This window comes from Felis catus, chromosome B1, assembly GCF_018350175.1.
Source record: "Felis catus isolate Fca126 chromosome B1, F.catus_Fca126_mat1.0, whole genome shotgun sequence".
NCBI classification, from domain to species: domain Eukaryota; kingdom Metazoa; phylum Chordata; class Mammalia; order Carnivora; family Felidae; genus Felis; species Felis catus.
The window spans coordinates 117,272,332-117,299,399 of record NC_058371.1 but is presented as its reverse complement, the minus strand read 5'-3'; the positions used below and the strand labels follow the sequence as shown (position 1 = coordinate 117,299,399).

General features: G+C 36.2%; 1 protein-coding gene across 2 annotated transcripts in view; it reads left to right on the top strand.

Annotated features, from left to right (window-relative positions):
• TET2 (tet methylcytosine dioxygenase 2) overlaps positions 1–27,068 on the top strand; it is a 136,529-nt gene that overhangs the window by 33,052 nt on the left and 76,409 nt on the right. For both annotated transcript variants that reach the window (XM_006930937.5, XR_006596894.1), the window contains exon 2: positions 6,972–7,116. The gene's annotated coding sequence lies outside the window, so the exon portion shown is untranslated. The remainder of the gene's footprint in view (positions 1–6,971; positions 7,117–27,068) is intronic.

Genomic DNA, 27,068 nt, shown 5'->3' with positions numbered 1-27,068 from the left:
TTATAAATGGATGTAATTAGCAACTGACTCTAAATGAACCATGGTAGTAGCTTCATTACTCTGAAAAATTCATTACAGCACTTTATAACATGAAATTGCCATATCTGAAGGAATAGAACATATTGTATATTCTAGAATAGAACATACATGTAAAAATTTCTTTGCAATCAATGATGAGCATCGTGGCCATTGCTTACAGTTACATATTATAATGTAAGAATTATTTATTATAAGGTTTTAATGTCATATAAGCATATTTAAATTGGGATAAATCTACCAATATAATTTTGCTAATTATTTACACCTTGTTCATTTTTGCAATACCTCCTTTTCTAAAATAACATGTATTTGTTCCATCCATATCAAATTAGATAGTATCTAAGTCATAGAATCATAAAGCCTAAACCTGATTTGGAACAGAGATAATACAATTCAGCATTCTATAGACTTCTCTAGTCCTCATTTTCCTCAAGTGACTGGCTCAAGATCATGAAGTTATGGAGGATTAATGTCAAAATTAGAACCTGAGATGGATTTATACTTTGGTTATATCTTCCATCTTCCCACTTCCTTAGTTTATTTATGGGTTTGTAAGGGTTATGAGAGAGAAATTTCTTTTGAGATTCAGCTCAAAACCTAGCTCCCAGTAGAATTATTGTCCTGCAGTCAACCATATAAATACAGTTGCCAACTCTCCAAGTTCTGTGTGTGAAGAAAAAAGGAAATGACAGACAAGCCATTAAATAAGTACACATGCTTTTCTTTACCTCTTTCCTCTCTTTCACCACATGAAATTTCTAGACAGGATCCCCCAAATGCTTGGATGTTAGGAATGGCAATTCTGTTACAGGGAATTGTAAACCACGTTCTCTGTTGGCTTTTCAGAGTTAAGATATTGGGCACATCTCTGTTTCTTTATAATAGCCCAGTCTCAGACCAAAGAGGTCAAATATTAGCAGGTGTCAGAATGTCAAAGAAATGTTTTCATCTCAGATGAAAAAAATTATATGTGGGTTATTTTCTGTTTGAATTTTGTTCAGTGTTTTCTTCTAATTTGGTGTCTCCATCTTGGTTTTTAAAAATATCTGTTCCATCATAACTTTTTGTTTGTTTCTGAAAGATATATAAATTGATCTGATAATTACATAAAATACCAAATGAATTTATGTCTGTCTATCTACATTTCTGTGATTCATTATTTTTTTAATTAATTAATTAATTAATTTATTTATGAGAGCACACCTGCATGGCGGAGGGACAGAGAGAGAGGGAAAGGGAATCCCAAGCAGGCTCTACACTGTCAGTGCAGAGCCCATTGTGGGGCTCAGTCTCACGAACCATGAGATCATGACCTGAGCCCAAATCAAAAGTGGGTATGTCACCACTTGAGCCACCCAGATGCCCCACTGTGGTTGGTTCTTAAAATAATTTCTTTGTGTAATGGAAATACGGTGCCAAACAATTTACAGCTTCTGCCTAATAGTTCAGCTTTGTTTGGCAGTTTTAGATTTTTAAAGATTATTGATTAGAAACACCCTTGTTTGGTGCATATTTGTTCTTAGCGTAGTGGAATTTGTCCTTTAAAGGCTTACTGAATTTTTCCTTGGAGTCACCACTTTGTCTCTGTTAGGAAGTTTAGGGAGTAAATATGCATGAAAACTTCCTTTAGTTTTCTTCTTAGAGTTTTAACTGCTGTAGTGATTTTTTTTTTTCTAAGCATTAATAGAATAGTCATTTCTACCAAGCAGCTGACATTCTGAAATAGCACTTCCCTTTGGGCACCATACAGTTGGGATCATGTACTTGCAGAGAAAGGGTATGGGAGGGAGTATGGAGAGGGAGATGGAGGAGGAAAACCATTTTATGGGCATATCCTGCTGATGTCAGTAACCTGCTTTCAGTGAACTCCAGTGTGACCCCATTTAGACCTGGAGGAGGATCACATTTGAGCAGGGGAGCAGCTGAGGCGGCATCACAACAGAAGGAAACACCTATTGCTGGGAGCTTTGAAGAGACATGCAGTGAGGATGGACAGGTAGCACAAAGGGGAAAGGAAGGACTAGATCCATCAGGATAAACATAGTTTGTGATCAAAGTATTCATGACTTTTGATCAGTGATTGAAAGGACAATATTTAAGGCCCCAAAGAGAGATTTCTGTACATGATGCATAGTTTGTATTGATATATACATGTTTATAGGTAAAGTAACATGTTTATAGGCAGAGAAAAGTTTTACTTTGATTTTGAGAGAAAGTGTCTGCTTCTAGGGTTTGAAATACAGAATAATTTCTCTTTCACCAAAATGAAATGTTTCCTTCATTGAATCTCTTCTACCTGGTCAGAGGTTTATGAAGCATGGTAGCTAAGAGCACAGGCTCTGGACGTCCACCACCTACAAAGTGTGTGCTAAAGGACACAGCTGACAGTATTTTGAAGATTAAATGGCTAAGAATGCATTCAATAAATCTTAGCAATTTTTATTGTCATTGTTTTTTTTAATCTACATTATAGAAAATACTGTAGAGAGTAGATACTATCCTTTTAAGACACAGTGAATGGTTTATGAAGATTAAATGCCAGAATAGACTTTAATTTAGGAAACAAAAATCTGTCTTGGAACCACATTATCCTCAGAAAGATTACAACTTTGACCCTGAGGTTTATTTCATTAAAATAAAAATGTGGATATGTGTGTGGGAATGAGAACATTTAAACATACTCATAGGCTTTCCCTCTTAGATTATTTTTTCTCTTATGGCTCTTACTTTAACCTTTGTCTTCAGCAGTTGCCTTCGTGTTTGTTCTGTTTTGTCTTCTGGGTGATTTTTTGTATAATCTCAGTATATCAGGTCAGAGGGAAAACTCAATGTGTAAGCTGACTGACAATGTTTTGCATTTTCCTTGAGAATATTTACCATAGCATCCTAAATAGTATTACACTTTTCTTTCAGTCAAGGTACCCAGCACATGAGTCATCCCTCTATTGATTTCTGAATGTTTCTATATTGGAGATTTTCCCAAACTGAACAGTGCCAGGATCATGGACTGTTGAAGAACTATGTTGTGACGAGAGATTTGTGGTCTCTTGTGGGTGTACATTCTAATTGTTGGGGTGGTTTCTTTTTTAAGGGGGCTGTTTGGGGCATAAAAAAGTATAACTTCATGTTCTCCATGATAGTTTGCCAGCTGGTTTCCAGCCCACCAGATTACTGCTTGTAGTGACACTCATTTCTCTAGGACTCTTGATCTGTGCCAACCCTTAGTGGTACCACTAAGCCTGCTCACACCATTCTGAACCGAGGGCACTGGTGTCCTGAGTGCCTGAAAGGATAGATAAAAATCTAATACCACTTCAAGGGACTTACAGCTAAAGTTCTGGTAAAGCTCCAAGTATAAAGAATATATTATTTTACTATGTAAGTTTTGTATTATTTTAAGCAGAAAATAGGAGGGCAACTGTATGGTTCTGTTCTGTATTCCTTAACTTTCGAGCCATAAGTAAACCCAGCTTTAAGGAATCTAGGCGTATACAATGTCCCTCTTCTAATCTTTCCAGTGCTTCTTTGATCCTTTCTAAAAACACAAGATATTTCATTGTCTCCAACCCTGACCTCTTGTCTGATAATTATTTATTTGGAATATAGAGGTTCTCAAACATATCATGTCAAGAATTTATTTTGTCATTTCAGATTTCTTTTCAGAATTATCTCTGGTTGATACCATTATTTTTCTTTGCAACTAAACTCAAAGCTTTACTACCACAACTGAGCCTTTCTTTTTCTCCCTATTTCTAGAATGTTAGTAAATATCCACTCCTTTCCCAATCAGTAATATTTCCCTGCTTGATCATTTTATTTTATTTCCTCTGCCACCCTCTTGTTCAGACTCACCTCTTGTTCAGTGTATCTGAACTACTGCAGTAAGTCTGTATCTTGTATTAATCACTTAGAAGCTAAATCTTCTACTACTTCATACTTACTAGGATGACTTTTTTTAAAAAAAAGACAATGGCAAGTGTTGGTGACGATAAGGAAAAATTGGAACCCTCATACATTGCTGACGGGAACGTAAAACAGCATAGCCACTCTGCAGAAGTTTGGCAATTCCTCAGAAGGTTAAATACGTAATTATCATATGACTCAGCAATTCCATTTCTAGGAATTCCACTTCTAAGAGAATTAAAAATGTATGTCCACACAAAAACTTACAAATAGTGAATACCCATGTTCAAAGAACATTATTCACAATAGCCTAAAGGTGGAAGCAACACAAATGTCCATCTACAGATGAGTAGATAAAATGTGGTGTATACATATAATGGAAACTATTCAGCTTTAAAAAGGGAAGAAATTCTGACACATGCTACAACATGGACAAATCTTGAAGACATGCTAAATGAAATAGCCAGTCACAAAAGGGCAAATATACTTCTGCTTATATGAGTTACCTAGAATAATCAGATTCATAGAGACAAAAAGTAGAATTGTGTTTGCCAGGGGCTTGGGAGAGGGGAGACTGGGGAGTTCTTGATTTTTTTTTTTTTTTGGTATATTTATTTTGAGAGAGAGAGAGAGAAAGTATGCATGAGCATGGGAAGGGCGGAGAAGGAAGGAGAGGGAGAGAATCCCAAGCAGGCTCTGCAATCTCAGTGCAGAGCACAGAGCCTGATGTGGGACTTGAACTCACAACCTGTGAAATCATGACCTAAGGTAAAACCAAACATTGGATGCTTAACTGAATGAGCCCCCCCCAGGCACCCTGGGGAGTTCGTGATTCATGGGCAGAGAGTTTGAGTTCGAGAAGATGAAAAATTTCTAGATAAGGATGGATGGTTGCATAACAACAAGACTGCTTAATGCTACAGAACTATACACTTAAAATATGGTTAAAATGCTAAATTTTATGTTGTATATATTTGACCACAATATAAAAAGGCTTGTAAATGAATGTTCATAGCAGCATTATTTATAATAGCTAAAAAGTAGAAATAACCCAAATATCCATCATGAATAAAGTGTGGTATTCCTAACAGTGGAATATTATTCAGCCATAAACAGGAGTGAAGTACTGATTCACACTAAACATAGATCAACTTGAAAAAATTATGCTAAAAGAAAGAAACCAGACATAAAACAACCCACATTTTGAATGATTTTATTTATTTGAAATATCCCAAAGAAGTAAATACACAGAAACAGAAGGGGGATTAGCTGGAGGATGGATGAACGAGGACTGATTCCTAATGGGTAATGGATTTATTTGGGGAGTGATTAAATTGTTCTTGAATTTGGGTACCTGGGTGGCTCAGTCGGTTAAGCGTCCAACTTCAGCTGAGGTCATGATCTCACAGTTTGTGAGTTCAAGCCCCGCATCGGGCTGTATGCTGACAGCTCAGAGCCTGGAGCCTGCTTCGGATTATCTTCCTCTCTCTCTGCCCCTCCCCTGCTCATGCTCATGCTCTGTCTGCCTCTCTCAAAAATAAATAGACATTTAAATAAATAAAATTAAATAAAATAAATAATTAAATAATTCTTGAATTTGATAGTGGCAACAATGGCAACTTTTTGACTGAAACCCACAGAATTGTACACTTTAAAAGAATTAATTTTATGGCATGTGAATTATATCTCAATTTTTGAAAACTCAATACACAACTTTTATGATGCCTTGTTTCTAAAGAAACAGCATGTCTATAGTCTTGGCTTACTATTTCTAGCTATGGAATTGTGAGAAAATCAAGTGTCCTCCCTTCTTATTATGTAATATAGGGATAATAATAACTACCTCACCAGATGTTTGTGTTAAATGAGATAACATATGTAGTACATCAAGCACAGTGTCTGGCATTTACTAAGAACCCAGTAAATTTACTAGGACCCCTTGGGACATGGGCCTTCAACAGCTTTCAGTACTATTCCACATACTATTCCCAGATATTCCAGAAAACGGCCCAACTCATTTAGCCATTTATCACTAGTCTTTACATTCTGGCTCAAATCTGCCTCTTCATATTCTTCTAATGCTCCTTAATGGAAAGCCATCAGTCAGAATGGGCTTTTTAGTCTCCCTCAATTTGCTGCACTTTTTCTTGAAGCTGTGTCCTTGCCTGAAAACAATGCTCTTTCCCTGTTCCTGTCTTTTCTCTTTCACCCTGCCCTTAGAACTCAGGTGACTTTCTTCATGCATTAAACTTTCTCCCTTATTTAAATTCACGGTCATCTCTACTTTTGTAGCACCCAAGATTTTCACTACATGTTAGACTACCGAAGCCTCACTTGGTTATATTTTCAAAGCATGTGTCTTGTTAGGTGATCATATTAAAGTTTATATTCAATCTTTTGACTAATAAAATCCCTGAGCATGGGGACCACATGTTATAATGCTTTTACCTTTTTCATAGCATTTAGCACGTTGGCTTGATATAGTATATTCTATATCAACATTTGCTATTTATAAGTTAAGTTAGTGTTGCATCTCAATAAGTACAAGGCCTTAAATTAATGATTCTCACTCCTGGCAGCCCCTTAGAATTACCTGGGAAATAAAGCTTCACTTTAGCCCAACACATCAGAATGTCTGCGCATGAGGCCTCAGCTTTTCCTGCAGGTGATACTATTGCAAACAAAGCTGAGAACCATTGGATTCAGCAGATGAAGTAATGAAGCCAGTAGGTCCCAAGACTAATTGATTATCATGATCAAGATATGAGACTTGCTGATTAGGCAGAGGTCCTGAGGGCATTGCAAAGTCCTCTACAAATAACTAGTATTATATTATGGTGCATTTGGGAGTTTTCACGGCTTTGAGAAATATCCTCCAGCCCTGAATTTTTTAACAGCCACTGGCTGTTAAAATATCCAGTTATGGACACCTATAACGTTTTAAACTTTACATAATAGCTTTCAGACTAGATGTACTTCTTGTTCCTTTTTGCCAACTTAAAAATACTCAAACTCTGTGTCTTTTCTAGGCTGGCCAACATCATCAGCAGACCCTCTCAAGATTGTCTACTCGCCCTTGCTCCTGTTGAGTTACCACCCTTGGAAGCAGGAGATGGGCTTTGCAGCAGCCAACAGGCCATGATCCAGGAGGAGCAGTAAGGGACAGAACTGCTGGTAAGACACTGGGGACAGTTGGTTCTTGGTTTCTAAGGAATATAAATTTATTCCTAATTTAATAGTCTCTCTTCTAACCTTCAACTCTAAATTTTTCTGTATTCCTTCAAATACCTTAATTATCTATGCTTTGGACATATGGGTTGGATTTTATGACCTATGAATTCCCTGAAGTTTTGTATTGACTTGTATGTTTGTATGTACATATGTATGTATGTGTATATATAAAATTTTCTGGAGAAAAAGAAGATTTTCGTCATATTCTCAGTGTCTTTGAATTTAAAAAGAGCCATTCAAAAATAGCTATAAGCATGGAGAAACATGATATTTATAACCACTTGTCACAGTATTTCTCCTCCCCATTTGTGCCTCACTTATGGCCACTTTGTCTCAATTTGTTAGGACCAAAAAAACCTGATTATTTGTGGTTATTTGCTGACCAGAAAAATGAGTACCTACTAAACCTAGGCAGCCAGTTTTCATGATAATTTAGCTCCACCAAACTATCAGAGAACCAGAGTACACAGTGGCAGATATCAGGAGGGCCTATGTAATTTTTCACATGATTTTTCTGAAACTATAAATAGAGGTACTGACAGAGAGGGAGATACCAACTACTTTTTTCATCTACACTGATGTTAATAAAGATCAGTTTGTTCTTAATGCCACTGACAGGCTAATGAGTGTCCCAACCTAAAGGTTATTTATCAGACCATCTGTGTAGATAAACAAAAGTGAGGAACTGATATTTTTTCCAAAATATTTAAGGTGGACATCAGAATGAATTTCATGTATACCTTTGCCTGTACTATAAGTAAGTCAGTTAAAATTTCAGGGGCATTGTTGGAAAGAAAATGGAGGTTAAGTTAAAAAAAAAAAAAAAAGAATGAGTCTTTTTTTTTTTTCCTTTTGTAACTCTTTTAGCAGGTAATTCATTTTCAGTTTCACTGAATCTTGTTTATGCATTCAGCATAACAAATCTTCTAAAAGGCCTGTGTAGCTGTAATCTCTGCCCTCACTCTAGACGCCTGAGGATATAAGTATCCACTCTGCCACTTGATACTTCTTAGAGACTGACCTGGTGCTGAGAAATCCTTCCCAGTGTGTCCTCAGTTAAACTCCCATGATTCCTAGATGTTGCCATTTTCAAGACATAAGGCAAGTACATCTGCCTAGATTACCTCTCTGCTCTGGGAATTTTAAGTCACTTCTGTAAGGAAAAGAGAACTCAGCACTACTAACTCTCAGAATGAAAATTTTCCCCTTGCATGCTAATATTTTTAGCGTATTCATTGTCACTGAAAATAGACTTCCTCTTTCCCCTCTCATGCTGGAAAATCTTAGGTAATTATGAATAAAGCATTCTTTGCTTTTCCCCTCCTCCCGAAATGGATGCTTTACCTCTCACTGTGAGGACTGTGGCTACTCATTCTGTACTTGACCTTTACATGAGAACTGAGATGCATTTTGAAGATGGAAGTTTTACTTCTTTAGTAAAATCATAACAGAACTTTCCTCAGAGACAAAGGATAGGTAAGGAAGGAAGTGCAAAGTTTAGGGAAAAATGTAAGAGAAATTACTACAAGAAAAGAAGAAATTAAAGTATTAGCTATTTGTAAGAGAGAGAGATTTCACAATTAACTCCCAGAAGAGGTCTTCCCTCAAATCCAAAGAAGAATAGTATTTTGCATTTAGCTTTTTATAGTGAGATAAGCTTAGCCTAGGAGATATTTTCAGTGGTAAATAAACCTAGGACTTATTTTTAGTAATATTTATTAGCTTTGTGTTCTTGGAGAAATTATTTAACCTCTTTAAGTCCTGTTCTATTTGACAAGGAGGAAAATAGGTCATAATAATAATGGGATTATATACATATATGGATATAGGTACATATGTAGATAATATATACAGGGCCTGGCAGAAGTAAATTCTAAATTTTATATTAGCAGTTGTTCATTATTGTTAATGTTATTAATGTTGCTTTCAGTTTTAAATAATGAATTTAATCAAAATGTATTTCTTGAGCACCTGTCAGGTACCAGGCACTCTTTAGGAACTGGGGTACATTACTGAACAAAAAGGTAAAAGTCCCTGTCCTTGTTTAGCTTAGAATCTAGAGTGGTAGACATAAACAAGATAAATAAATAAAAATGTATAGCACATTAAATACCAAGAGGTGCTAAGCATGAAAAAATTAACACAGGAAAAGAAAATTGGAGAGATGGTGAGGTAGCAATTAAAGATGGAGTAGTCAGGAAAGACCTCATGAGAAGATCATTTTTTGAGTGAAAACCTAAAAAAATAATAATTATACAAACAGACCATAAAGTCATATGGGGAATAAAAGGGAGAGGAGAAGGTCACAAAGACCTAGAGGAGTGTAAAGTTTTCACAGAATGATTCAGACAGAACCAGAGGCTTTTACATGGCTAAATCATATATCATCTGTAAGTGATATACCCATATAAGTGATATAGGTAAGAACTTTGGAAGTTCAAGGAATAGCAGGGTCCATCTAGACTAAAACAGTTAGAGGAGGACTTCACAAAGGATGATGGCAGGTGGTGGCCTGGATCTTGAAAGATAGGAAGAAATTGGATAGTTGGCACAAGAATACAGACTTTCAGTTATAAGATGAAGAAGGTGTGAGAATCTAATGTATAATAAATATGTTGTTTATAGTTGACAACACTGTATCATATAATTGAAATTTGCTAAGAGAGTAGAAGTGTTTTCACAGGCTCAAAAAGGTAAACTATGTGAGGTGATGAATATGTTCATTAATTTGATGGAGGGTGAATCCTTTCACAATGTATATAGATAGAAAATCATCACATTGTGCACTTTAAAAATAACGCTGAAAGAAAATCTCCAAAGAAGTTCTAATAAAAGTTATTGTTAGACATCACAGTTCCATAGCCCTCACACTATCAGCCATAAAAACAATAATAACAACAACAAGCCAAATGGAGAATGACATCCTAGTGGAGAAGTGGAAGAGAAACATAAGATGTTTGAAATAAGGAGTGAAATAAGGATGTTGGCTTTGAGGGCAGGAGGGCTAGGCAAAGGACAAGGGGGATGAAGGCAATGGGAGGCTGTCTGGTGTAGAGATGGCAAATGGTGGGAAAGAAGCTAGAAAAGCAGGTGAGGCCAAATTTTGGAAACCCCTAAGTCCAAGCTAAAGATTATTACGTGCCATCATACAAATAGCAAGGAGCAATGGAAGCAGGCGAGTAGAAAGATGCATTCAGGTCACTAACAATACAAGTTTAGCAGAGTACGGAGATGGCAAAAGTGGCTGAAGTGATTCAGGAGTGGGTTGAGAACATGGATTGTGATATTAGAGATAGGACTGAAAAAGGAAGATCGATTTGATAGGGAAAATCCTGAGGATTTGATCACTAATTGCCATTAGGAGATACAGAAGAAGAGTCAAAGGTTTCTCTACAGGTTTTAAAGGACCCATTAAGTGTTGGCATTAAAGGGAATAGGGATATTAGGGCATATTGTGCATCTGAATTCATGGTGACTGAGGTGACATAACCCACTGTAGGTGTCCTTAAAACTACTAAGGATAAAGTCCGTGCAATGTTTGACAGGCTGAATTGAATTGCTAAGAGCAACTTTCACTGTGCATTGGAATCCATGTAAATATTAACTTGGCACAAAAAAAATTGCATGAGAATCTGCCTTTTTTCTTTTTACACCAAGCTGGATTAACAGAATCATAAAAGTGTTGCTCAAAAGTGGGCCATTAGATACCACCTTACTCCAATTGGTTAATATTATGGCAGACTAAAAGTTACCCAGACATGACACATGACTTCCTAACGGTCATATCAATGACCGTTAGCTATTGGCAAAACCTGGCCCCAGGTGGCCATATTGAGACCTGCACCTCCCTGTCATCTGTAAGAAATGTTAGTGGTTTGTATTTTGCCATCTTGTTTGTGAAGAAAGGAGTTAGAAGGTTTGGATTTGCCCATTAGAACTCTCTTGTAGCCATTCTTCTAATTAATATGGACATGTTCACTCTTTCTCACGAAACAGACCCTACTCATTTAGAAGCTTCATTCTTAGTCATCCTCTCCTACCTATCGTCATGGTTGATGTATCCTGATTGAAAAATAAGTCATCTTTCTATTTCATCAATAATTGGAAACAGAACACCTATCTCTAATATTGCATTTTTTTCTGTTTATCTTTCAGAAGAAAAAATCACTTTTCTTATTTCAAACTTAAATCACCTAGACTTGAAAATTAAGACTCCAAGTGTCCTTTCCTTTCAGACCAGTCTTATGAACTGAAACCCGTCATCCTTATTCTAACAAACACAATTGATTTATCCATGGAGTCACAGGACTTTAAAACAAAAATAGATCCTAGACATCATCTAAGGCAGTTGTCTTCAAACTATTACTCTCCTACCCATCTGTTACTGTTTCTTTCTTTTTAATAAAATGTAATTATCTAGCAAGTGTGCAAAAGTGTATTTAAAGAAGGGAAATGTTTATTTTTCTATTTATAGAAATTTTGTAGTAGTGCTACAATTCTTTGTTTCTTTACTCTCGCCATTATACATGGCACATTATGATACAAGTCATAATTGAACCATGTGAAAGCCTTATCTGGTATATATTTTAAGGCCCAGATTGGTCTCATTGTCTCTATGTCCCAAGAGACTGAATTATAGAAACTATTGACATTCTCATGGGATTCTGCTAAGAACTTTGGCAATCCCTGAATTCACAAATAGCACTGTAGCATTTTTTATTTGCATTAACGGCTATCCACATGTGACCAGTACTATGTGTTTAGAACGGGTAAGCCATGCTAAAATAGACTACACACTATGAAGGTTATTTTCAACATTCTTGTTTCAGTTTCCCCATCAAACAGTGAAGTATCAGTTGTCTCCATTGATCTCATAGGATATTTAAGCAGAAATGAAAGTCTTGGTGAAGACACTTTGTCTTCTGAAAGAAAGTTGCAATGCAAATAAAGACATTATTAATGTTTACCCATATTTACGGATGTTAATCTGACCAAAGCTTTTTCTCAAAATGTGAAATAATGTAGTCTACTCTTATCTATGGGGGAAATGTTCCAAGATCCCCAGTGGATGCCTGAAATTGTGGATGGTACCAAATCCTATATATACTGTCTTTTCCTACACATACATACCTATGATAAAGTTTAATTTATAGACACTGTAAGAGATTAACAACAACTAAAAATAGAATAATTATAACAATATACTGTAATAAAAGTTACATAAATGTACCCTCTCTCTCCTTATTGTACTATACTCACCCCTCTTCTTTTTGTGATGATGTGAGAAGATAAAATGCCTATAGGATGTGGTGAAGTGAGGTGAATGACATAGGCACTATGACATAGCGTTAGGCTACTACTGACCTTGTGACCATAAGTCAAAAGGCAGATCATCTGCTTCTCGATCGTGGATGACCGCCGATAACCAAAATCGCAGAAAGTGAAACCACTGATGGGCAGGGGAGGGGCGGGAGCGAGGAGCCGGACTACTGTAATGTGTTATCTTGGCTTTTTTAATGTTGAGAAGATTGGGAGAACAATTAATGGGTTTCTTGGAGAATCTGTGATCCTATGGTTAATGTTGTATATGTGTGTAGCAATTTTGTAATTCTCAAAGGCATGCACAGTCCTTGAATTTTGCTGGGGGTCTGGAGGGACTTTAAGGAAAAGAAAAAACGTTGGCCATCTTCTCAAGATCTTGAATCTCCTCCATACTCATGCATGTGTACACACACATATTCACATAACATCCTTCCTTAAATCCCCCTAGCCAGCTTGCTTCCTACTTTATTGAGAATATTGAACTCATTGGGGAAGAACTTCTGCTTTTCTTTTCCACCCATACCCCTAAATCCAGCATATCCGTAACTTTTACCTCTTTTCAGAATTTGCTCACTTTTTCCATGAATTAATCATTTCCTGATTGTTCCTTCTGCTTCTATCCCTTTTTTTTTTTCTGATGGTCAATTTAAAGTGTCCCAGTATGCTCATTCTTAAGTGCATATCTAACCATGTACACTCCTCCTTAATGCCCTTTGATGGGTACCCACTGTTAAACTTTGCTAAAGCAGTAGGAAGCTCCCCCCAAGGCCAACCCACAAAGTTTTTAAAATTATAATGGAATTCTTGTGGTCCATGCAGAGACAGATGCAATGTGGGGGTTCTTGGGGTCACCTACTTACCCCGTCTTTAGCTAGTGTGGCCCAGAACAGCTCTGTGAACCCCTGGTACCTAAAATACTCAGTTTGGAAAACAGCCTACAGAAAATAGACTGTGCACTTGATATCCCTATCTGGTTCTTAATTACTCGTCAACCTCCATGTCACCATACTGTCCCTCAGATTCTGTGAGGTAATTATTCCTAACTCTTTATATGTCTTGAACATAACATTATATTTTACACATTCAAGCCTTGGTACTGGCTGCCCCTCTCCTCCCCCTTTTCCATAAAGACCCAGCTCAGGTTTCTCATCAGCCAAGCCTCATATTTGTAGCACTCGTGTTCCTCAAACACCATACTTACTGTAGTCATTTGTGTCTATTTCTCTACAAACTGAAATCTCTAGGACAAAGACTGTGCCTTATCTTCTTACTCCTAAGAGCTTGCAGTGTCTGGTTACATAGTAGGCACTCAATCACACTCTTCAAAACAACTCACTTTGTGAACCTTTTCATATCTTTTATTTTTTCTTTGTCCCCTCTAGTCCCTAACTAAAATAGATACAACTCTTGCCCCATTTGGGGATGGGAGGCAGGGAGGTAAGGAACTGGGGAAGGTGAGTAGCTGGAACTTGACATAGCAATATCATATACAAAATTAACATCGTTTCAGAGCTTGAACCCCAGACATACTCAGTTGTAACTAACACCTGTGCAAGTAACATTTGATGCCTGAAATATACCGCCCTGCTGCAGAATCCTACCCAAATTAAATGTATTACTATTGGGATTTGTGCTTTTGTTGGCTATTTTGGGAGACTTTAGGGATGTATTCAGTATTCTAATTCCAGTAGTCTTTTATTATTATTATTATTATTATTATTATTATTATTATTATTTTAATGTTTATTTCTGAGACAGAGAGACAGAGCATGAATGTGGGAGGGGCAGAGAGAGAGGGAGGCCCAGAATCAGAAGCAGGCTCTAGGCTCTGAGTTGTCAGCACAGAGCCCGACGCCCGGCTCGAACTCACAAACCATGAGATCATGACCTGAGCCGAAGTCGGTCACTCAACCGACTGAGCCACCCAGGCGCCCCCTAATTCCAGTAGTCTTGATGAACATAAATGTTTCACTCTAAGAAGAGAAATTTGAAAGCTGTTGTAGATGATATTTAATGTCTATTGGGTGATAATTTTAATGAATATATACACTCAAGCCCTTGTTCAGTAAAAAAACGTGAATTCAGGAAATGTTTTGAAAATTTCAGAAAGTTTAGTTGCTGATAGATTTTTTTATCTAGCAGTTTTTTGTTTTGTTCTGTTTTTCAGTCTCAGGGAGGAGGAGAAAAGTGGTCAGTGTACTTTACAGTATAGGCTCTATGGGAGGCCATATGTTTGGCATTGCTGTCCAGGTGCTTTGTGGTATTAGTAGGACATAGCTGGGATTGTATGCAAGCTCGCAGGGCTGAATCAATATGCTAGATCTCTAGAGAGCATTTTTGGAAAGATTTTTGAGCTCCAGGTTCTCCAACCAAAGAGTAAAGTGATTTTTTAGAATCCATAGCTTTTCTAGATTGTAGGAATTCATAGAAGAGAGTAATCTTCTCAATTAAAATGCAGAATTGAACACTTAGAATTTTAAATGTATTTCGCTTAGAACAAAAAAATGTGTAGCCTTGTGTCATATTTATTAAAAGTATACAGATGGTCTCAAAAAGGTTTTATTTCTCTTATTCAGTTTCATACTTTCTGAAAGTAAAATGCACTAGATGTCTTTGTTTAATTTGTACTTCAGTCGTCCAAATTTTCATTTTCAAAAGTTCTACCTTCTCAAGGTGAGTCACTTTTTAGACATTTTAAAAACTGAGATTACTATGATGGTTATTCTATTAGTTTTCCTAGAGTAGCAAAGTAGTAAAACATATTTGAATGAATGCTTAGTACATAGTAAGTATTTAATAGTTTTTGGTTGAGTGAAGGGGTTATGATCATATAGGAAAGAAGAGAATATCAAAATATTTTTTAAAAACTTTAATTTTTATTAATGATGTAGAAGAGACTTTTCTTCATTAACATGGGTCATATAACTGGAATATATCATAAAATGCCTACTTTAAATCTTTATTGAGGCCAGTTAAAGCAGAAAGGGGGAGAGAAGTGGCCAGAAGATAAAAAGGGCAGTTTACTTAATTTATGTGACTCAAAATATTTACTAAGTTTGTAATTTACAATTGCAAATTTTGTAAAATTACAAAATTGCTATTACTGTCATCTGAGAGAAAAGTTATGTATTTAAAAGCTCAAAGAAAATGATTATTTCCTCTCATGGCGTGCAGGAATCTTCTTTTTTTTTTTTTAACATTTTATTTATTTTTGAGAGAGAGAGAGAGAGAGAGAGAGAGAGAGAGAGCGCGCACAAGCAGGGGAGGGACAGAGAAAGAGGGAGACATAGAATCTGAAGCAGGCTCCTGGCTCTGAGCTGCCAGCACAGAGCCTGACACAGGGCTTGAACTTGAGAACTGTGACATCATGGCCTGAGCTGACCATGAGATCATGACCTGAGCCACTCAGGTGCCCCCGTGTAGGACTCTTCTTTATTGCCTTCCTAGAAAGGACTAATCTAGCACCTCATTGGGTTCTTCTAATAATGGTCCACTCAATGATTTAGTACATTTTTAGAAAATTTCACTTGTTTAGTGTCTTGCTGAGCTACAATCTACATTTGGTACAGAATGTTGGATCCCTTTTTCATACAGAGATCCCTTAAAGATTAAACTTTGGTGTTGGGTATTTCAGGTACCATCAGATGATCCTAGGGTTCCCCTATACTTCTCTGGGTGCTGTACCTCTATCAGTCTAGTCCTGAGGCACGCTTACTTTCTTGCCCACCAGACCACTCTGCCCCATCACACTGAAGCTACAACATACTTTTCATCACACAAGCAGCTGATAAGCCAAATCTCTCCCACTGAAACTTTGTGACTGTGATGGTCTAAATCAGTGTTGAAGATTTTAACACTTAATTCATTAAATTCCATTTTCTTACTTTTAGTTCCTCCTTTAAGCCTAGGCAAATTTATGAAAATCTGTTTCCATTCCATTTATTGTATATAAACACATGCTCCCTTCTGTCCCTTTCTCATTTCCTCCATACATTTCATGAGGATGACTTCTGTGTTGTCTTTGATATTACTGATTTAAATTTTGATATAATTTTAAGTGGATAATCATTGAGAGAACAAGTCACATGTTTTTAATTAAAATCTTACCTAAAATTTAGAATACTTCTTATTCATGCACTCTTCCCCTAGCCTTCCCCCACCTTGTCCACCTTTCCTAAACAAAGGACAAATACTGAATTGGCCTGGCCTTACTGGAGTCATTTTAAGGACTTTGTTTAGTGAGTTGGACACAATTATGAATCATGAACCTAAGGATGTATTAGAAGGTAGGCTTGAGGGCACCTGGGTGGCTCAGTCTTGGTTAAGTGCCAGACCCTTGATTGAAATTCAGGTCATTATCTCATGGTTGGTGAGATCTAACCCGCATTGGATTTTCTCTCTCTCTCCTCTCTCTCTCTCTCTCTCTCTCTCTGCTCCTCTCTGCCCTCTGCGCCTCTTCCTGCGCTCTCTCTCTCTCTCTCTCTCTCTCACTCTCTCTCTCTCTTTCTCTCACTCACTCATACTCTTTCAAAATAAATAAACTTAAAAAATAAAAATAAGATAGGCTTGAACATGTAGAAGCAATTTTCTCAGTTCTGAATTTGTGGTTCTGTTTGCCTTTGCTTAGGAAGAGGGAACATACTGTTCCATTGGTTGTGCAGATAATGCATTTTTCATCTTTGATCCATTGATGGACTTAATTTTCCATATAACCAATTTATCAGGAATAGCAACTATTACACCTGATAATAGATCATAGAAACCTGAGAATGTTTGGTCTAAGTCACATTAGAATATGAGAGTCAGAATGAATAATAAGCACAACTGGCAAGGATATGAAGAACTGTGAATTTGTTTTTAGAGGACATTAGAACTGATGTATTTAAGCTTTAAACTTCCACTATTGTTTCCCTAAGCATCAGTTCATCATTACTTCTATTTGGGAAAATTCCTTCAAGAGTTTTGTCAACATCGGAAAAGGGATGTTTATATATAAAAATATCTGCTAACTCCCTACTCTTTATATGTTCACTCAACCACAATCTAATTACCTTTTTACTCTTCATTTACTTCCTTTCTGAGAACACTGCTTCTTCTTTGATATGAATACACACACACACACACACACACACACTTTTTTTAACACCTAGGTCACACTTTTAATCAAAAAGAGAAAGAAGGTTGACTTCACTGGGATGCTGTTGTTGTGTTTCATGTTCATGAGATAATTGTCTTGAGACAACTTGATTGAAATACCTGTTGATGAATCCTATACCTAGAAGATTGAGAAGAATTGTCTTTAAAATCAGTTTTTCTTGGGGTGAGCACCAGGTGTTGTATGGGAACCAATTTGACAATAAATTTCATATTAAAATAATAATAATAATAATAATAATAATAATAATAAAGCAGATACATTAGGGCAATGTGAAAGAACAAACAGGGGCTTGAGAAGTCCCTTTGTGTAAGAAGGCTCAACCCAATAAATTGGCTCAGGAAAAATCATTTTAAAAAAAATAAAATAAAATCAGTTTTTCAGCTGAATCATTTAAGTACTTACAAATCAAGAGTTTGATTTGGAAACATTACATTCAATATATTTTTAAAAGTTGGATAAATTTCCCTTTAAAACAAAATCGCTTCTCCAAAAGAGGCTCCATTTTTTTCCCCAAATACATAATGGAGAAGAAAACTTTTCCTATTGAAATGATTCATACTAATATATATTGCTTGCTCTATTGTTTAATGCAAGGTATGTCTTAAAAATTTTGTTGGACGTGTAAGTATATTTTCATGTATTCATAATAAATAACACAACAGATGTGAGGCAAAAAAAAAAAGGATTTAAAAATGATAAATAATGTGTGCATTGGTGCTATGCTGGTTTCTGTTCCCATTGCAGTGCTCAATAGTTTTCTGCTGATAAAAGTATCAGTTGATAACATTTAAACCAGGCACTTTAGTAAGTGGAGATATTACTTATTTATGAGCTTTTTTTTTTAACTTAATTTTACTGAGGGGGTTTCAGGACTACTAATCATGGATTATATGAAGCAAAGTATAAAGCAATAGAAGGTCACCTCCAAGTTGGGGATAGAGTTGAATTCCTGCCAATATAGTTTACTATGGTATTATTAACAGGACACCTTCATCCAAAATCTTTACATTACCAACTCCTGCCCTCCAGATCTGTGTGACCATGGAAACTGCTGCATATTTTGTGAGATAACACTATCCCCCAACTTCATTCCTTGATGTATTTTGAACATAGATGTATGTCCAATGAACTAGTTCCCAGAGAAATATATGAATGAGTACATACACACACACTCACTCACACACACACACACACACACACACACACACACACACTTATCTCTTCAAATTTTATTATTACAGAAGATTTGCAAAAACTGTGGATAAATAGCATATATTAATCTTACTTAATGGATGGATGATGTTGAAAGTAATATGAAAATCAAATTAATTCTGTTTTTCCTAGCCCTCGCCTTTGAGAAGCCTGAGTGTTCTGGGAGGTAGGCTGACTGCTTCAGGGTAAGCAGGTGAAATTACTGGTTGCATTGAGTCCACCTCTCAGATGCTCTGAATGCTTATGTAATAATTTTCTACCCACTGCTGCATACAACCTCCATTTTAAAAAGTCTGTAATTCAGTTTTTTTTCTTTTTAATCTTTTGTTATAAACTGATACATTGTTATTAAAGAAATTATTAAAGGAAACACTTTTCTAATTACTCATTGTTCTCAGATATCTTAGTGATTGTTTTTCATCTCTGAAATTCTGTTTTCCTTAAAGGCAATAAATTTTTTTTGTCCTCTTGTGAGTGATACTTAATATTTTTAGTACCATCATAACTTTAATCAATCAAGGCCATATTAAGCCCTTATTTTGAACCATATTTCTACTTTTTGTAATGAAGCTTGGGTGTTTTTTTTTTCTCCATTATTGATAATTTATTGAAGAGAAAGTACCACCCTTCATGTTCTGTTGTTTTGTATAGGATTACTGACAACAAAATAGGGGACACAATATTAACACCATAAAGAGTTTATGGTGAAGAAATGGAATGGTTGGAACTATAGCAGGCAAAATGAAAATTTAGTAAATGCAAATGTTTTCTGGACCAAAGCAGAACACGAGTCAACAAACGTATCAAATTGGATACCTAGCCAAATATTTTTTTAATGTTTAAGAAGGGTCAGTGAAACATTTGAATTGCATAGTCTTCCCAATAAGCTGAAAATGACCTAATGATGTTTGAGCTCCTGAAGTACTTGAACTTCTCTTTTATTCTTATTATGATCCCTAACACTGTGCTTGGAACATGGTAAGTAATCAATAAATGGTTGGCAGATGAATAATGATTATCATTGATTTACTAAACGAGGGAGAGAGTTGGGAAAGTGCTATCTATCAATATCAAGTTGTTTACTTTGGAACATTTTATGTGAGATTAGGGAGGAAAACAAAAGTGAGCCATACGACTGTGCTATCCTAAGAATTACTTCCATTCTTACATGGAGCCCCATACAAATTTATATTTGGCCTATATAATTTCACCAGGGTACACAAAGCACCAAATTAGTTTAGAAGGTAGTTGGAAAAGGATGCAATAGGAGAGGGTTTTAAACTGTGGATCTATTGGAAAATAATCTTGTTTCTAAGTTTTTAAAATCCTCAACAATACTGTGAATAGTTGGGAAGTAAATGTGCTTTGTGTCAGAGAAAGGTCTTTGTATATATTGATTAGAGTATTAGCACATTTCATCCCACAGAAAGGATTGTCTGGCTTTGGGAAACACACCTACCTGAACTCTTAATTATAGTAGTGACGCTGACAACCAGTAGGCAATCCCAGAAAGAGCCAGAGCCATGATTAAGGATGTTGAGGAAACGTCTTGGGCATGATTTGAGTGAGTTTTAATTACAGTAAGAAATACACAACCTCTATGAAGTCATTTCCAACTCCTTGAGACAAATTTAGCCTTTCTTTTCTCTATCTCCAAAGCATGCTGTATAAAAATCTATTTGAAAACTTACCACACTATTTCCTTAAGATGTTTCAAGTATCTCTCTCTCTTCCTCAGGGACAAGAATGTTGAATCCTTAGTATGTACAAGGCACTTAATATTCAAATGAATAATGGGCTACTATTGCCTAAAAATACAGACACCATGTAATAGCAGGTATGCAGCTGATAGAATAAAGTGCTCTCAGTCATTCAGAATAGTTTACTTGTGGAGGGATCTCTGGTAATCCTTTCTTTTTCTGTGCTTTTTAAAATTTAAACAGCATTAGAGTTACATATTTCTTGGAAAATTGAAAGAATGTGTTTGTGAGAACATTTGAGCTCTGGTCTATTTGCCAGATAACAATTTGTGAAGTTTAAAAATTGTGTTCCAAAGATACAAATTTATTTAGGCTTTATACCTTCTTAGAGCTTATTTTAGCCGTATACACTTTCCTATAACACCATTCAGTCTCTCCAGGTTTTCTAATTTGTAGACATAGCACCTCTGTCTACACTCTTTTATGTTTTTTTTTTAATTACCTTAGTGATTTTTCTGCCCGCTGTATTCCTTTTCTTTTCTTTTTTTTTTTTCACTGTATTCCTTTTCAAATAATTTACTGTTGGATTTATTCATTAAACCAACTATGTATGTTTTTTTGTTATATAATGCTCTAATTATTGTTAATTACTTTTCCCTTCTTTGCTTAAGTTTCTGTTATTTTGTTTTCCTAAATTATTGGGTTAGAATGCATATGTCATTTATTTAATTCTATATTGTGTTGTCTATAAAAGATTTTAAAGCTCTGGTTATAATTTGGCTATAGCTCATGTATTTCAAGATGTGCTGTATTCATTACCTTTTTTTTTTTATAAATTCTTTTAAAGTTTTCATTTCTTCTTTGAGCAAAATGTTACTTAGAAAAAGAAACAAAAATCTCTTCAGCTTATTCTCTACTTGACTGATTTTTGCAGTATTAACTCTGTGGGATTTTTTTTTCTTCTTTTAATTCTGTTTTATATTTTGCTGTGGAATTATGTTACTGGGCTCTCTTTTTCTTCTTCATTTCAGCCTGTTTTCTAATTTAATCATCCATCTGTTGTTTCAAAGAGTACCTGTGAAAACTTCCCTTGGCAGGACAAGGCACAGATCTACAGTTTATTTCTAGAACATAAGCAAATCATTTCTGAAAGCATGCTCTTCAGCTACTATTGAGTAATATGTTAATTTTTTTCTTTTCATTGAAGTTCTGGTTTTTTTCATAGGCACCGTTCTGGATTTGTCTCCCCCCCCCCCCCCCCCCATACATCCTTGAAGGAGAGCTGATTCACCTAATACCACAAAAGTGTGATAGTATCTTAGGCTGTTCAAAACATCAAAACATTCTTTCACTAGGACATTTAGTACATTATCACTGCAATTTCTTTTTATATTTGTTGAAAATATTGCTTAAGAGTTCAGCTCCCCCTGCCTGCCAATCTGTCTTTGTATTTCTCTTTCACTTTGTCTCTAGTTCAGGTTTATAATTTGGTTTGTCTGATCTTCTTTCCTTCCTTCTTCCTTCCTTCCTTCTTTCCTTCCTTCCTTCCTCCTTCCTTTCTTTCTTCCTTCCTTCTTTCCTTCCTTCTTTCCTTCCTTCTTCCTTCCTTCCTTTCTTCCTTCCTTCTTTCCTTCCTTCTTTCCTTCCTTCCTTCCTCCTTCCTTCCTTCTTCCTTCCTTCCTTCCTTCCTTCCTTCCTTCCTTCCTTCCTTCCTTCCTTTAGTGCTTTAGCCCACTTAGTTGGGAATAGCTCTATCCCTTTGGACCCCACTTTCCCCAGTGAGCCCTACCAGTTTAGGAAATTGAGCACTCCTTTCCAAGTGAGCCATTCTAAATGAGAAGCCAGGTTAGAGAAGAATCCTGCCACCCACAGGTGTTCTTTTTGGTGAGTTTGTGCATATTTCCTTTCCCTGGGCTGCTTTGTGGTTAAATAAGACATGCCTGTTTCCCCAAAGCCTCCCTCACCCTTAGCTCTTGCTCCTTTGCATTAGGAGGGAACATTTGGTTGAGAAGACTATTACACAGTACGCCTGTCACAAGAGCTTGTAGCTCAGAGAGAGATATCACATCACTGGTTTCTGTTGTGTTTCCAGTTTCGTCTCAGCTGTGGTACCAGGGTGGAGAGCTTCAATTACAAACTCTCCTTCTCTCCTGTTAGCCCTGTCTAACCTCAACCCATGCCCTCCAAATAAGGGGTACTGGGGCAGTCAGCTAGGGTTTTCTTTATTTTCCACAGCTGGCTTAGGAAGAGGGACTATGATTTGACTCTTAGTGAAGTTTCTTAATATGGATTCATTTGCAATTTATCCAGAAATTCCTCAAACTTCCTGCCTCTCAGCTGGCAGTGTTCCCTGGTATTTTAGTGCTGATGCAGGATGTTTTCCAGTTTTTTGTTTTTCTTTGATCTCTTCAATCATTCACTAGGAAGAGGGCTTGGATGTCTGCTCTTATGTTACCGCTTCTCTACAAGTCCTCCAGCCTAATTTTGTTCATGAACGTGATGAAAATTAGCTCCTCAGATGGATTTAATATTGGATGCTGCTTTCAAGGAAATTCAAAATAGAAAGCAGGCTTTCAAAAAAAGAGAATAAATTATCAGCCAGTCTCACAAGGACAAAAATAAGCCAAATCTTATGAAACAGGTTTTGGAGTAAACTTTTTTTTTTTTTTTTTTTTTTTTACAATTCTAATTTAAGTTGAACTCTTCAAATGAAACTGAAGAGCTAAAAACTTTAACTCATAAGCATTCTAAGCATTAATTTCTGGGAATCTGTATGCTGTCTGGAAATTTTACATAAATTTTGCTAGGAAGAGGGGACCAGTTGCTTTCAGGATTCTCAACAAGATCTCAGAGCTTAGGAACTAATGCTGAACATGCATCAGAAAATTAAGGCCAAAATTCATTACCTTATGAGTTTTAGTTTGGATAATAAGCCTAATTCCACAAGAGATTGCTTTAGCACCAACATGAAAACTTTAATCATGAAAACTCTTTTTACTATATAAAAGGGGAGTAAAGAACTGAAACTGGAGTGCAGAAAGCTGGATTTGCTATGATTTGAAGTACATCCAGAATAATCCACAGATTTTAAACAAGATCCTGTATTGCGTCGTTTCTCTGGTATGCTGGAGGAGGAAGGACAGGGGGGTTTTAAAGACAAGTGGAGAGCATGTTCAGTTTCTTTTGGACATGGCTTCAGTTTCAATGTCTGAATTAAGGGAACATAAGAAGGAAGTGAAATGATTGGTCATGATATCAACTGTGTACTCCTGTGGTTGCAGAGGGGAAAAGAGCCCAGCTATTTTGCTGTGAACACAACTTTTTCTGCTGAAGGTATTTCACTAAAAATACATTTCATTTTGCAGTTACGCATCAGCAGAATGCCTTCTTCTGATGTATCAGAATATTTTCATATGCTTTTTTTTGTTTTGTTTTGGTGGGCTTGTAAAAACAAATTTTTGCAAAAATTGAGCAAATTGATTATTCAATTTGTGAACAACTGTCCAGGATTGAGCAGGACTCTCCAACATATTCCTCTGTATTACATGGTAAGTCCTCTGAAGAATCAGTTTCCCAAATGGGGAAGCTCTGGTGTTCTCATTTATTTTTATTATCTAATTATTTTTCTTACCATTAAGTGAAGTTTAAGGACACAGAGAGACCTGATTTATTTTTATGAGCAACAAGTTAGAAGACCTAATTAGGCCATCTTTATTTTACTGTTTAACCCTTTTATATTTCTTGAATCTTTTCCAGTCATAGAAAAGTTGCTGAGCTTGCTCAATTTTATTTGCTAGCTTATCGGATAAAAAAGAGTAAAATAGGAGTGTGTAGGGCACAGTGGTGAGTAGACAGTGTTTCCAATTAATCTCAAAGTTTGGGATTAATTTAGCATAAAATCTGATCTTTGGTGTGTTCCTGTTTTTTGTTTTGTTTTGTTTTTTGTGTATGTGTTTTTTTGTTTTTTGTTTTTTTGTGGTTTTTTTTGTTTTGTTTGGTTGGTTTTTTTGACATGGTGACCTGCCGTAACAAAGAGGAGAGAGCAGGAAACTTGGTACCAATTAAAGCCAGTCTCCTTCCACCAAAAAACTCAACTGTCAGCAAATGTAATCTCAAATTCAAATAGTGATAAGTGTTTTAAAGTGAAACAGGAATAAAGAGCCAAAGCTATTAAATTTCAGCATCTGCTGGAAAACAAAATGCATACCAGTTTAATGAAGTTTGGTATTTATTAAGTTACAACTTGCACAGCAGAAGAACATAGATATGCATGATGCATGGTGTATATCTTTGGGTGGAGACCTCTTACAGCAAAACTGAATACACTGGGATGAAAGTCTGCATTGATTATACATTCACCTTTGGTGTTCATTCCAGCTATCAGTTATTCAACCCATGTGATTGTACAAAAAAAACAAAAAACAAAAAAATCCTTCCAAGTTAGGTTTGCATCTGATTAGCAGTATTTGAAGCTTGCATTTTTCTAGGATGAGTCAAGTGTAATAACAGGTTTCTAGATCCAAACAAGTCTTCAACCTTATCTGGAAGGAAACTTAAAATTTGAACTATCTGTTCTTACCCTAACCGAGATGCTCTGGACACAACCCATTGACTTTGGATCCTCACATTATATAGTTGATTTATCTTCCAAGGTTAGAGGTCTAAATATGCTGTACCCATTGATTCAGATCCATGGCTGATAACGATGTACCTCTACAGCTTTCTTTTAACTAAAATAGTACATATGCCAGCTTGGTTTGTTACAGTGAGAACGGAACAGAAATCTGATAGCAGATTTCTCTCATATTTGGGGGGGGTTTCTTAATTAAATTAAATGTGTGACTATACTCTTCTATATATATTAATAAAAGATGCTTTTAGGAAAATTCAGAAATCTTAAAACTTGTAGCTAGCTATGAAATAAGTATTTCAAATAGAAACAGAAAACTTTTCTAATCACCTGGCAAAGCAAAAATGCTAAGATCTTCCCCCATGTGCTTGGCATAAACTATTGGGTTATAGACATTTTACTGACATTTCAGGTTTGTTTATTTACAGTGGAGCCTATCAAGGATAATCATATCTATTCTATTTCCATTCGGTCAACAGACAGGTTTTGAGCATCTGCTGCATACCTGTGCTAGGTTTTAAGATTGGGAGGGAAGGTAGATAAAGCATAGAATTTGCCCATAGGGAGTTCAGAAATAACTGAGCCAAAGGACAAACCATGTTAGTGATAACTAGAGGAGTTACTAAGAGAACTTAGGTTCCACACCCCTTTGAAGTCCTTGCTCTTTTTTTCAGTGTGCTAAAAAAATAAGTGAATCATTTTTATTGAAGTCAGGTGATTTTTTGAAGATTTGTTTTGGTGTGTGTTGGGATCTAGGTTTAAAATAAACATGTGGGAAGAGACTTTAAACTTGTTTTTCCTCAACTGCTAATTCAATGACTAGGTTTCATTTTCCTAGGTAGTATCTATACCTGACACTACTCTTTCTCTTTCTAGAAATGTTGTGTGTTTCAGCTTTTAATATGCTTAGTCACTACAATAAATTTCTATGTTAAAAGGTATAATTTGCTAAATGCAAATCTTAAGACTGCTAGAACCCAGCAGAAAAGAGAATATGTATACACTGTCCGTCATTCCTTCAGCATGTATTGAATATCTACTTTCTGCCAGGTACTGAGTTAAGTATTTTAGTTATGACTATGAAACCAATAGACACAGCTCTTACTCTGCAAGAAGCTTAAGCCTGGTGGAGGATGCATGTAGGAAACAAGCAGATACACCATAATGTGTTAAGTGCTGTGAGGAGGAAAAATATAGGGTGTTCTTGGAACGCTCTGGAGAGCATCTAACACTCTCTTGGAAAGTCATTCAAGATTTCCTAGAGAAAGTATTGTCTACACTATAACCTGAATAGAGTAAGTGAGAGTTCCTTTGTCCAGAGTGGTAAGGGGAAAGAGGAGAAAGATAAGGAAGATTTGTTACAGTGAGAGGGACTACATGGATAAAGGCACAGGGGCAAGAGAGAATATGGTGTGTAAAAGGAACTATAAATTATAAATGTATCAATAAAAGGCTGGGGCAAATGGGCATGAGAGAAAATCCCAGAGAGGAGACCAGGGCTAGATGCTGACAGCTTTAGGGTCATATCAATGGGTATGGAAGGCCAAGAGGAGCTACTGAAAAGTGGGAAGTAAGCAGAGAAGTGATGGTATTGAGCACTGGGCCTTAGTATAGAGAACAGGTAGAAGATGAGCAGGACTAGAAGCAAGAAGTCTATTTAATGGACCTTTGTTAGATAACCAGGAATGAGATGATGAAAGCAAGAATCATGGTAGTAAAAATGAGGATGTGGATAATTTATGGATTCCAGAAACAATCAGAAAACTAATTTCTGTAAAGTATGAGCCAGTCATACTTGGTGTTTAATGGGATGTTTGTGTGAGGGAAGAAAGAACTAAATATCCAAGGTTTCTTAAGTAAATGTGTAAATGAT